Here is a 7,250-nt window from a genome sequence, read left to right on the forward strand (position 1 = left end):
CTGTAGTTCTCACATGGTTGCAATATTCTTGCTAATTATCTAATCATCAGGACAAAGATGTACAGAACCAGGCAGGTTGAGACGGCTCCTGCTGCCGGATTCCCAATCAAAGTAAGAGCTTTGTAGACAGTATGACCTATTTATCATAAAATATGCTGAGTTATTCAAACTGCTGCCAGTTTTGAGAGCCAGTACTATTATTTCGCTGCTTGAGTAACTGCTGTTAATTGAAATGCAGACAACATCATTCTCAAGGACGGGAAATGATATTGATGAGTTTTCTCTTATAATCCTTTCTTTCATTACCCTCTAGTTGCTTATATCAACACATTTATTACTGTCATTGAGTTAATCATCACATTTCATGAACACTCAAGTATTATTTGCATAGATGAATAAAGCAAGATACTACTAAATCAGATGGTATCATGGGAACACACTTATTCAGTGACATAAACTAACTCCTTTGTTTCTAATTGACCTCACTTTAGGTATGTATAGTTCACATTGCATCCTAATAGTGAGTGGATTTCTGGACAGATCTCTGAATCTCTCATAGTCTTACTTTAGAGCTTCTTTTTTGTCTCATGGGAGCAAAACTTTGTTGGTGAAGTGATTCTCAAACAGTGTACGTACGAATAGCCTGAGAAGTGTGTCAACATGCAGATTCCAAGGCCCCTACGCTGATTCAATAGATCTGTGTTGGGGCCCAGGAGCTGGTTATCTTCGCACACATCCCGGGTATTTCTGATACAGGTAGCTCACAGACAGTATCTACTTTGACTAAAGGATCCTTGAAAATACATACATACAAGTAATTTATAAGCTTAAATTTGCTATTTAGTTACAATAATGACACAAGAATACCGAACACAGGAAGAATCACCTTATTTAAGGCTTTATTTAGGGAGTCTATACTTTTTAAGGTCTTGCTGAACAGAGAGAAGTCTTACAGGGAACATGTGGGAACTCTTGGTTTGGAAAAAGCTTCTCATAAACAATCAGAAAGTAATTGAATGTGTGGGAGATTGAGAAGTGTATTCCTCCAAGTATTTCCAGGAATAGACTCACGTAATGTTTATATACTTAGTGGGAGAGTGTTATTGGGAAGCTGGACTGTGATATGTGATCGTGACCTTCAGCTGGGAAAAACAAGAGGTAAGTTGAAGTCTGTGACATTAAACTTTCCTTTCTCTTTCCGGGGCCTCAGGCACAATGTAACTCTAGCTTCTTCTTCTTTTAATCTACCTGTGCTCTATAGCACAGGTTAGTTTGCATGCCCCCCAAATTCACATGTTGAAGCCTAACCCTGAGTTTGATGGTATTAGGAGGTGGGGCTACTGGGAGGTGATTAGGTAGTGAAGGTGGCGCCCTCATGAATGGGATAAGGGCCCGTAGAAATGATACCCTAGAGAGCTCCCTTCCCCTACTTCTGTCATGTGAGAACACAGCAATAATGCAGCTGTCTATGAACAAGGAGGTGAGTCCTGGCCAGACACTGAATCTATTGGTGACTTGGTCATGGCCTTCTCAGCCTCCAGAACTATGAGAAATAAATTTCTGTTGTTTATAAGCCACCCAGTCTATGGTATTCTTTTTTCTTTTCTTTTCTTTTTTAAGGATTTGACACATTTTATTTGAATTTGTAGCAATATATCAAGTTGTTTTGCTGCATAAATATTTTGACTTCTTTCAGTTTGTTTTTATCTTTTCCAAAAGGTGGTTTTAAAACTTCACCTTTCACCTGTGGATGTCTCCTTATCGTTTTTAGCTGGGGCAGCAGTGGTGAAGAGGGCAGGACCTCTTGCTGGTGCAGCACCAGCTGCTGGGGCAGGTCCACCAGTCCCGACATTACAGATGAGGCTCCCGATGTTGACATTGGCCAGATCCTTTGCAAACAAGCCTGCCCAGAAAGGTTCAGCATTTATACCAGCTGCTTTAATGAGGGCATTGATCTTATCCTCTGTGACCATCACCTCATCGTCATGCAGGATGAGGGCCGAGTAGATGCAGGCGAGCTTGGAGACGGAGGCCATGGTGTGGGTGAGGGCTGGGCAAGGGCTGCTGGGCGCGGTGCTAGTCGCCAGATGAAGTGAGGGCCTCACCCCAACGTGGCCTTACCTTCCTCGGAGGAACAGGGAGCCTTAGCGGAAGCTGAGGAAAGGGTAGTCTGTGGTATTCTGTTACAGCAGTCAGAACAGACTAAGACAACCTCCTTGATAGTAATGCACGTTCCTTAGGAGAATGGACTTTGGAACAGCAGGGAATTCGTATTTCACTGTGAGCTGCCAGCCATACCATAATTTTGGCATATAGAACCTGTGGCAGAAGTATTAGTAACCATGACCGTCATTGCGTACACATGGAAACAGCATCTTTGGATAACTTCAAGTTATTCAAATAAGCCTTGAAAGTAGAGAGAAATTGATTGTAATAACCAGAAATATAAAACCTACTGAGTATAAAATTTCATTCCTAGAAAGAAGAAAAATAAAAATATGAGGGGTAAATCTTTATCAATTTTGCTTTTGCCTTCAAGAACTAAAATTTGTGGTACTTTGCACCATTATGATGATTTTACAGTCATCTAAAACGTTTAAGACTTTGCTTTTAGTGAAAAATTTGAATTGGGTTGTTGATCTACCTTAATTTATTTTTGGTGCAGATTCACATTATATTAAAGGAAATACATGCTAAATTTTAGTTAAATTCAGGTTTAGCAGATCTGTACACCAGATGATGAGCTTGTACACAAAATTCACTTGGACTTTTCTTTTAAGAAATAAAAATGACAATTTGCTAAAAGACATGCAGAATTATCGAATAAGACAGATGGTCTTTGATGCAGTTTTCTTTGGATGAAACGTAACCACCATGACGGTCAATAGTGTATGCTGAGACAGTTTGGGAAATGTTGTCCAACCACATGTGAAAATAAGCCTGGCATCCCAGACACGGAGATCCATCTTTCAGTGGAGAAATACTCTCCTTCCTCTAGAAATGTTGCCTAATTCTTGCCATCTTGTCTTTATTAGCCTGAACAGAGCTTGAGGTTTAATTTTCAACCAATCTTTGATTACTCTTCAGTGTTCCTTTTCTGGAATAGGCTTAAAGGTATATTATGGGGTGAAAGTGCTCCATCATTGTAAATCAAACTACTAGCTTCCTAAAACTGCTTGATTTTATTTTTCTGCACTTAATTTTTAAAGAGAAAAGGCATATAGTGACAATGCAATCTCAGATGGTGAATATTATTCTTTTTTTTGCTCACGTGGCATGCAGGATCTTAGTTCTCTGACCAGGGATTGAACCTGTGCCCCATGCCTCTTGCAGTGGAAGCATAGAGTCTTAACTACTGAACCACCAGGGAAGTCCCAGGTGGTGAATATTTTTTAAGAAGTAATTTCCTGGGCATATTCTTGGGTCACTTGCAGATCCAGCCCACCTCCTTCAACTAAGAAAATGGCATTAAAATTACTGCAAAAGACTACTGTTATTTGACATAGTTCAAAATCAGGAATCATTGTGAAAAGTTTGTCTTTAATTTCTCGAATCTTTGAAACCAAGGACCTTGTCTCCCATTTACCCCATCTTTTTTTTTCTTTTTTTATTATGTACCCAAATATTTATTTATCTTAGTGGATTTTTTGAAAGAATAAAATACACTTCTGGCCTTTAAGAAATGTAGATTTTAGGTGGATATTTAAAGCATATTAGTAAAATAACCAAAGGATAATACCAGAATAAAAGTATATAGATGAACTAATAATCCATATTTTTTAGGAATGATGAACTTTTTTTTTATTAGAGTATATGGTAGTTGATTTACAATGTTGTGTTACTTTCTGCTGTGCAGCAAAGTGAATCCATTACACATATACATATATCCACTCTTTTTTAGATTCTTTTCCCATATAGGCCATTACAGAATATTGAGCAAAGTTGCCTGTGCTGTACAGTAGGACCTTATTAGTTATCTATTTTATATATAGTAGTGTGTATATGTCAATCCCAATCTCCCAATTTATCCCTCCCCCACTTTGCCCCCTGGTATCACTGCCATGGCCCGGGGTTCAATCCCTGGTTGGGGAACTGAGATCCCACAAGCTGTGCAGGGCGGCCAAAAAAAAGAAAAAAATCTCTCCCATCTTTTCTAAAGCCTTTCAGAGTGCTGTACGTATAAGGAAACACTCTGATTATCTGGCAACCAGGCTTTTGGCATTCAGGAGTATCAATCAGAGAAGCTGGGACACTAGGAAATTAAACATATAAAATAAAAGATTTATTGTAGGGATTTGATCTCATAATATAATTGTGGGAGCTGTTGTTTCTGTGTCTGGCACTGGAGTCTGAAGTTCATATGGCAAGCAGTCGAGAGGGGTGTATGAACGTGAAGTGGGAAAAGCAAGGAAAAGCCAGAGCTTGTGAAGCTAAGCCAGAAACCACAAGGACGGGAACTCCTGTCAGCGTCTCTTGGCCTCCAAACTTCCAGCTTCTAGGAGGGGACCATTTTGCAAGAGAAACCAAAGCCCTTCTCCTGGGAGCTAAACATGCACTTGGCTCAGAAGTGAGAGAAGCTGAATCAGAAGATCCAGCAGGAGCTGGAAATGCTGAGGGCCCGCCCATGCAGCCTCCTGCCAATGGTGCAAATCAGTAGATAAGCAGTGATGTGTGTGAGATGCAGCACTGCCTTGTTCCCTGCACCAACTGCTTGAGGAATATGTTTGCTCTTTCATTTCCACCTTCCAAATCTTGTGCAAGATGTTCCTTTTGGCCCATGTTAACTATGAACTATGCAGGGAAGGGAGTTCTAAGTACTGAAGTTTCAGCTTTATTAAATTAGCGTAATACGAATCCACCAGTTTAACCTTGGTTAACTTGCCATCCAAATACACCTTTTTAAACCACACTTAACTTCCAAGTAATGACAATAGGAGAAACTTACTTCCACCTAACATAAAACAACTATCCTTTATATAACTGGAAACACACTAACATCCCCCCTATAAAGATATAAAATCCTTTATCTCGCAATGATTTTCATTTCTGTCCTAACTGAATCACATTTCCTCTTTGATATAAAGTAACTTAAATATTGAGCTATAATGTTAACCAGTATTCATTCCCAAAGGTTCTATGCTCTATGCAGTCCTGCTTGTATTGGACTATTTTTTTTTTTTTAATCTCCTTGGAGGTAAAAGGAGTCATCTCAGGAAATCTACACCCCAGACATACTATTGTCTCCCCGCACTGCATAGTAGTAACTCAATTTCCCCTTGATTTTAGGATCAGTCATGTTATCTGTTACCTGTTGATTCTTTGATTTAAGAAGTATGAAAGAGGTGTGGTGACAGTCTCATTTCCAGTTTAATGGAACTACTGCTGTGTCCCACTGGTAGAAGCCTTCCCCCCCTTGGTAACTTCCCCTAGACCAACAGAGCTCAGAGTACAAGAACAGGAAGCAAACATTTTGTTAGTGATCACTAGTAGTAATCATTAGAGCAGCCACTTCCTTGTATACTGCTTGAGTCCCAGAGCCCTAAATCCTGCCTAGAGGAGAAACAGTATCATATACTTGTCTCTGAATGAGGCTATGTACCCCATTCCAGAGGTCACGGCAGTTCTGCAAGGTGTGGCCGCCTAGCTGGTACCATAATTAAGTCTTCAAAAGTCTATTCCACTATTTGTTCAGCCTTCCATTTCACGATGACAGGGAAGATGGAAAAACCAGTGAATTCAACCGTCATAAACCCATCCACAGATTTCATAGGCTGTAAAATTAGTTTCTTGGTTAGAACAATGCTGAGAATAAGATATTTTGTATGTTAGAAGATGATAGTTTTGGCATAAGAATTGTGGGGAAGGAAACAAATTTATATACAGTACAAGTGTTTGCTCCAGTGAGAACAAAGCACTATACCTTCCATGACAGAGGTGGTTTTATGCAGTTAATCTATCACTAGGGAATTGCCTGGCCGTCCAGTGGTTAGGACTCTGCGATTCCACTGCTGGGGCCCGGTTTGATCCCTGGTCGGGGAACTAAGATCATGCAAGCCTGGCTGATTCTGTTCCCTCCCCTCCCACCCCCAAATGAATGGTGCCATGTTGGAGACTCCATGTTGGTCTGTGCTGCTGTCAGATTGGGCATTCAGTGGCTGTAATCAGATCACCATAAGTGAGGGAAATCCATGCTGCTGTGGCTATGCATAACTTCCATCCTTGCTTCCATCAGTACTTTTTCAGGAGCCTATTGGTCAAGTGTAGGGATGATTGAGGAAAGAGGCTGACTACTGTACATATGATGGGTCATCTTACACACCACTTATTAATATCCTCCTCCACTGAGGTTTCTCTTTGGTGACCATGTAGATACATATCTTCACATCTTGTACACATTCGCAGAGGTCTCTGTATTACCAAATTTTCAGTTATGTTCTTTCCAACTGCCTGACAATTCAGCCAAATCCTAAGCTGCTCTTGATGAGGTAGTATAGATGCACATTTCTGGCAATCTTCCTTTCCAGGTAGAATGAACAGCCAGCTGTATTACTCAAAGTTCTGTGCACTGAGAGGATTTTCTTCACCACTGTCTTACAAGGTACCTCAGATGGGAGCTGCTGTAGTTGCCTGCTTGTCAGGTACAGCCAGCCTATCATGCAGAACCACCTTCAACCCAAGCCCCAACTCTTACTTCCCCAATTAGCTAATCATAGGAAACTCCCCTTAAGGTGGAGAAGGAGAAGGCTTTGTGACAGAAATATTGGTCATGAGCAACTGTGCCACTTACTCATGCGCCTTCTTTGCATTTTCAGGACCTGATCAAGTTGGATCTTGTATACCACTTTCATATAATGATGGAGTACTGCTGTGTGTGCCTATCTTTAGGGCTTAGTAGGATAAAAACCAGGATAAACACTCACGTCGCATAGTAATCTGGTGACCCATGTTCAAGGGTTCAGCCTCTATTAAGGTTCAGTGGCAAATGAGAATCTGATTATCAAAAGGACAGTGGTAGTAACTTTCCACTGAAGAAGGTATAGCTATTTTTTCTTTCTTTCTTTCTTTTTCTTTTTCTTTTTTTACAAAATCTGAATACTTTGTGCTGTAATTCACCTGTAGGGGACTGTCAAAGGCCACATACTACATCCCGTCCTACCACTTTCAGATCTCTAGGGCCATACAGTCCAAATGGCATTGCGGCTTACATGGTATCCTGGGACTGCTGCAAAGCCTTCTTCTGTTCTGCGCCA

At 40.6% G+C, this 7,250-nt stretch overlaps 1 pseudogene; it reads right to left on the reverse strand.

Annotated features, from left to right (window-relative positions):
* Positions 1–1,733: 1,733 nt before the first annotated feature.
* Positions 1,734–2,036, reverse strand: LOC115851196 (large ribosomal subunit protein P1 pseudogene; annotated as a pseudogene).
* Positions 2,037–7,250: the final 5,214 nt, after the last annotated feature.

Source organism: Globicephala melas, chromosome 14, assembly GCF_963455315.2.
Source record: "Globicephala melas chromosome 14, mGloMel1.2, whole genome shotgun sequence".
Classification (NCBI taxonomy): Eukaryota; Metazoa; Chordata; class Mammalia; order Artiodactyla; family Delphinidae; genus Globicephala; species Globicephala melas.